Below are 6,838 nucleotides of genomic sequence, written 5' to 3'. Positions count from 1 at the left end.
GGTCCGACCACAAGCTGAGAGTTTGGCGACAGTGCGGGGTTACTGGAACCCGGCACGAGCCGCTCTGCCACGCCCATCTCGTGACTCGATCGTGAAGCCAGTGTTGGAGCGGTCTCATATGAAGCAATCCGAGCGGCGTTACCGCGGCTGCAGATGCCATATGCCCCAGGAGCCTCTGAAACAGTTTCAGTGGTGCCGCTGTTCTGCGTCTGAGCGTACTCACGCAGTTCAACACTGACTGGACGCGGGCCTCGGTGAGACGCGCTGTCATGTTGATCGAGTCCAACTCCATACCGAGAAAAGAGATCCTCTGCCCGGGGGTGAGTTTGCTCTTTTCCCAGTTGACCCGAAGCCCTAGGTGGCTGAGGTGACTGAGCACCATGTCCCTGTGTTCGCACAACTGCTCTCTCGACTGGGCGAGAATAAGCCAGTCGTCGAGGTAGTTGAGAATGCGAACACCACGCTCGCACATGGGAGCAATGGCCGCCTCCGCGACTTTCGTGAAGACACGGGGCGACAGGGCCAGCCCGAAGGGTAAGACTTTGTACTGATATGCCCGTCCCTCGAACGCAAAGCGAAGAAACGGTCTGTGTCGAGGGAGAATCGAGACATGAAAGTACGCGTCCTTCAGGTCGATCGCTGCAAACCAATCTTGGGGACGGATGCATTTGAAAATGCGTTTCTGCGTAAGCATCTTGAATGGTAGCCTGTGCAGGGACCGATTCAGGACGCGCAGGTCCAAGATTGGTCGTAACCCACCTCCTTTCTTGGGTACAATGAAGTACGGGCTGTAGAAGCCGGTCTTCATATCGGCTGGAGGGACTGGCTCGATTGCGTCCTTTGCCAGTAGGACTGCAATCTCCGCCCTGAGAACAGGGGCACTGTCCGCCAGAACACGGGTGAACAGGATGCCCCTGAAAGCAGGGGGGCGCCGGGCGAACTGAATCGCATAGCCGAGTCTGATGGTACGGATGAGCCAGCGAGACGGGCTGGGAAGCGTTAACCAAGCTCCCAGAGACCGAGCAAGCGGGACCAACGGCACCACAGACGTACCCAGAGTGGGGCAGCGTGGCGGAATGCAGGGACCCGACTCGGACGGCACAGCGGCCCGAAGTGGGGTCTGAACGTGTGGTGCAAAACGTACCTGCTTCCGTCGAAGGGCAGAGTGAGTGTGCGGAGGCGATACTGCGTCCAGGACACAGCCACTGCTGCCCGCTGGCGATGAAAGAGGGGCTTGGGAGTGACAAGGCATAGCGTCGTCGACTGCCAAGCGCGCCCTCTTGGGGCCCAGAGGTTTCAGAAATTGCTCTTTTATTGAAAGGTGGGTACCACTGACCCGTGGGTCAGTGGCGGAACAAAAAGAAAAGGAAACAAAAGATTCTCCGCCCGGCCCTCCACCGGGGGAAGGAGTGGCTCGTCCGCCATCTCCTGAAGAGCAACTTGATCCACCTCTGGGCCGCCCGTCTCAGGGTCGTTTGCACCGACGCTTACCTCCTGGATTGGCAGCGGCCTGGACGGGCGGGGTCGGCTTCCTGCGGCTTGCTCCACGCTGAGGCCTGGATGATGGCTGCTGCTGGGGCTTAGCGGGAGCGGAGGACGCTGCAGGAGGCCGACCTCGGCGACGAGTAGACGGAGGGGCTGCGGCCGGCGGGCGGGTGGGAGCAGCAGCGGTCCGCCGGGGAAGGATGTGTCGGATGGCCTCCGTCTGCTTCTGTGCGGCCGAGAACTGCTGGGCAAAGCTCTCGACTGCGTCGCCGAACAACCCAACCTGGGAGAGAGGGGCATCCAGGAACCGGTACTTATCGGTGTCCCTCATGTCCGCCAGGTTGAGCCAAAGGTGGCGCTCCTGGACCACCAAGGTGGACATCGCCTGACCGACTGAACGTGCGGTTTCCTTCGTCGCCCGGAGGGCGAGGTCGGTTGCCACACGGAGCTCCCGGAGGAGCTCTGGGTCAGAACCACCCTCGTTCATGTCCATGAGCGCCTGGGCCTGGTGGACCTGCAAGAGCGCCATGGCATGAAGAGCGGAAGCAGCCTGTCCACAGGCCTTGTAAGCCCTCGCCGTTAGACCGGACGAGAACTTACAGGCCTTGGACGGGAGGCGTGGGTCACCCCGCCAGGAGGAGGCGGATGCCGGACACAACTGCATCGCGACAGCCCGCTCCACTGGGGGGATCCCCACATACCCCTTAGCTGCCCCGCCGTCGAGGGTGGCGAGGGGAGAGGAGCCACTAGGACGGCTTCGGGCACTATACGGTGCCTTCCACGTCTTAGAAAGCTCCTCATGCACCTCCGGAAAGAAAGGTACCGGGGCGGCGCACTGAGAACCAGCACGGCCCGCCCCGAGAAACCAATCATCCAGCCGAGAAGGTTCGGGACGTGGTGAAGGATTCCACGCAAGCCCGACCTTCTCGGCGGCCCGGGATAGCATAGCGGCCCATTCTGGATCCGGCTCGGACAACGCTACACACCCCGAAGGGGGCAACGCAGCCGAGTCGTCATCTCCAGATGACCGCTCCCCCTCCGATGCTGCGATCGACATCTGATCGTCAGCTGGTGCCCCAAAGGAAACGACTGGTCGTTCCGGAGAAGGACCGAGCCGTTCGCAAAGGGGCGCCGATGGCAACAGCACATGAGAGGCGTGAGGGGCCCGCGGAGATTGCCTCGGCGGGGAAGCCCTCACGGTAATCCTCAGATCACCCTGGTCATGCGCCGAAGTAGGCCTATTCTGCGGGGCAGAATAAGCACTAGATCGGGGCATAGGCGAGGGGACTGCACCTCCCTTGAGGTAAGCGAGTCTCGACCTTAGTGCTGCGATAGTCATATTCCCGGAATGGGAACATGAACCATCCACAAAAGCTGCCTCAGCGTGCTGAATGCCCAAACACGAGATGCAGCTATTGTGACCATCTGCTGGCGCCAGGGAACGACGGCATCCAGAAACGCACAAGCGGAATGACATCTTGAAAAAGACGCAGGGTCCGCTTGTGTTGCTCTTTTAGTAAAAATAAAAAAGGAAATTGCTCTCACAGTGCTGAGGCGCCCAGGGGTAGCCACTGTGTGGACACACACACACACACACACACACACAAACAAAAGTGCTGTGAGAACAGCAGTTGAGAGCTGCACTGCTCGCGGCCACCGCTGATCGCGCCGTCACACCAACACTGGAACAGAGATCTTCCTTGCGTCTTCAAAAGGCGTTGAATCTCAGACACACAGTCACAGGAAACTCGCGCTCCGAAATGAAAGACGGTGTGTGCTCGCGCCCGCTTCCTGTTTTATACCCGCGCTGCGGGGCGGGGCCGCGTGACGCGTTCACGCACGCCAACGTTCATTGGCTTGTTCTTAGATACTCGAAGTTGATAGGGCTCCCTGAAGTGATCCCCTAACGTCGTCACGTCGACATCACGTCGAACGTGAGCGACTGAAGGGGAACCGAGGTTACGTTAGGTAACCGATTCGATTTATTTACAAACTCAACTTACAGGAACATACAGAAACAAAGGAAAACTCTCCAGGACTTCAAACACACACAACCATAAATTGACGACGACCAACAAACACTGAGGGAAAACACAGGGCTTAAATGAACAGGGACTAATGGGATAATTAACAGAACACAGGTGAAGGGAATTACTAATTAAACAGACCAGGAAACACTAACAGGACTAAACCAAAATCACAAAGACAGGGGGAAACAAGATCACAAAACTGAACTGAACACACTGAAAACGTGACAGTTAGAGAGCAACATACGGCAATTTTCCTGTTCAATAAATTACAGAGTAATAAAAACACCATCTCCGCGTCACTTTTAAAACATTTCAAATCCCTCAGTCCTCGCCGTCTCCGAAAAGCCAAGCCAATGTTGATTCTTGGTTTATTACGGGCTTCTCTGTGTTCTCTCTTTGCCAGCAGACTCTCCTCTGTTCAGCGTTTTTTTTTAAACGGGTGATTCCGGGGAGGTTTGAGATTTAGGCTACGTTTACACGGCAACATGCTTAAAACGGATATGTTTTTCCTTTAAGTTTTCCACGTACAGACGACACCATTGTAAAAACGATCCCCATTCACACGGATCCGCGAAAACGACTAAAAATGCTGTATTCCGCTGCCAGGCCATTAGATGGCGATGAAACTCTATAGATTTAACACGTAATACGCATGTGCATGACGTCATTGTTTTCACAGATTCACGTTTTCGTTGTTTACACGGAGACCATTTTCACAAACTTGCACTTTGAAACCCGTTTTCTAAAGTTTGCTTTTTCAGGCACCCTAAACGCCGTTGCCATGTAAATGAACGGCCAAAACGTATAAAACGTTTTACGTTTTTAGTTGAAAACGTGTCGTGTAAACAGCCCCTAACCTATACCCCTCCCACACAATACACGCACCGGAGCAACTTTTCTCCATTTATGGATATGACGAGACACGCACAGACGTTTGACGCATGTACGCAATTTCCCCCGAAAACCATACTTACTAACACTTATAATAGGCTTACCATAGTGAACCAGGGTAAGAAAAAAATACATTTTGGAAGAAGGGTTGATGATGATTCATTATTTGAATTTAGTTCATTTAGAAGTTCCTTTAATTAATAAATGTGTATGTGAGAAGGGCAATAAAGACATTTAACTTGAATTTTAGCTGCTTAACGTCAGCTTTGGTTAAAGTTAACTTAATATTGTATTATTTTTAATATTGTATTATTTTTTTGCAAAGCTAAATTTGAGACTAAACAATACGTTTAAGTACATTAATATGAGATTTCACTGTTTACATCAAATGTAAGAAAAAAACCTTCACATTATATATTAAGGTTTCTCATTTCTGTTTTTATTTAGAATCCATTAATAATGAGTGAATTGGGCAATCAGATTCCAGTGGGTGAAATCACATGTGCCTCATATGCCACAGATTACGTCTGAGCAGAGAGAGAGCGAGATGCACAGGGTATGCTTGGCACTCGACATTGTTAATGTAATTACAGAGAAAGGGATACGCTTCCTTTCTTTCTCTCTCTCTGTCTATCGTTCTCTGTCTTTCTCTATATCTGCCTGATTACATTGTATAACTCACATGAGCCTAGTTAGATGTGACCCGCTATGCAAGTTACCACGTTCTTTTGGGACAAAAGGTTTTCATGTGTCTGAAAGCTATCTTGACTGGTGCACATTGTCAGACTAATGGTATGTGAGAGAGCAATGCTGAAAATGTAAATATTATTGTCTTAAGCTGAATGTTCCTCAGGAACGACCATTTATAGGATCGAGTCTGTTCTTGAATTCTGTTTCGTCTTCGGCGATCAGTTTTGTTTGGGGATGCAACTTAAAATTCTGGTTATACAATAAGATGATAATTATTTTGTTGTTATGCCAACAACTGGATGATATTAATACTCTAGTAGCACTTTATTTTACAGTCCTGTTCTCCATGTACATACTATATACTTATTGTAATAACTGGGTAATAACTAGGTACTAGTCCTGAACCTACCCCTAAACTTAACCTTAACCCATGTAGTTACCTTTTAATACACAGTACTTTCTTGGTAAGTAGTACACTGTACACTGAAAGTGTGTGTACTGTAAAATAAAGTGCAACCAATACTCTATACTGTTTTGTATAAATGAATGAAAAATAAAACACTAACAAACTCAAATCAGTCAAGTGTAGGTATCACAATATTATATTGTACAAAATGGATATTGAGATTTTTGAGATTTGCTAAAGATCATTATTAAACTAATTGTGTTTTACTAAATGTAAAAATAGAAAATCAGATAAATTAGATGCACAATTAAATAGCCAGTACCTACCAATAAAATAAAATAAAATATCTAATATCGACTTGTACCCAGTATACTGATATTTCATGCATCCCTAGTTTTTGTTTTTATTTTTCATATTTAAATGTCCATAAAAAGAGACATATATTAGGTTTTTTAACTGCCTGATGAATGAGTTCCCTTATTACATGCTCTCAGAACACTTGGTTCATTCTGCCGACAAATAATTTTGTGTAATGACCGTTAAATTGTATATGTGACAGGCAATTGAGTTCCTAAACAGCTGTGTTCATATATCTTGCACCACTTTGGTCCCTTTCTTCTATCATAGTAGAATAATTTCTTAAACTGAAATAAATTTTCCAAGTGCATTTATTTATTTATTTGGTAAGTAGCCATATAATAAGCAGGAAAATGTTTTAAAAATAAAAAATATTAAAGTAATGTACCACTAAAAGTGGAGAAGGTGTGGGGAAACAGTGGTGTATCAGTCTTTGATTTCGGTCAAGGACAATTCATGCACAAGCCAATGAGAAGCTGGGTCAATCACTGTGTGAAATACATTAATCTGAATAATAGTGATGGCAAGAGAAAAGAAGTTGATTTATACCTTTGAAATGTTTTTACAAGACTTTGGATCTGTATATAAAAGTGGAAAATTGCTTGCAATCAGACAAATCTTGTGAGGTCCCAAAAATTAAATTTTTCTAGTCTCATGCTTCAGATTTGGGAAGGAGTCTGTACCCCTAATGGGCCTCACATGTTTACCGATGTGCATGGAGAAACTCAATCTCAACCCATTGACAGATCCTATACGGCAAACCGGATATACTCCAAACGCAGTATAGTTGGAAATTAGTGTTTAATTTAGGCTAGTGACATGTGGTTTTTAAATTGTTATTAATTTATGTTTTTTTTTCCCCAAGTGATGTCTTCTGATCCTATGATTAGATCTGTCGGAGAAAAAAAAATTCCCCTTGTGATGCAATTAAACTTTGAATTCACAATGTACACTGATTTTATTTACTCATAAAAGCACC

Source organism: Rhinichthys klamathensis, unplaced genomic scaffold (genome assembly GCF_029890125.1).
Source record: "Rhinichthys klamathensis goyatoka isolate OS25496 unplaced genomic scaffold, OSU_Roscu_1.1 h1tg000989l_1, whole genome shotgun sequence".
NCBI lineage: Eukaryota > Metazoa > Chordata > Actinopteri > Cypriniformes > Leuciscidae > Rhinichthys > Rhinichthys klamathensis.
The sequence above is the reverse complement of the archived record's forward strand: the minus strand, read 5'-3'. Positions refer to the sequence as shown.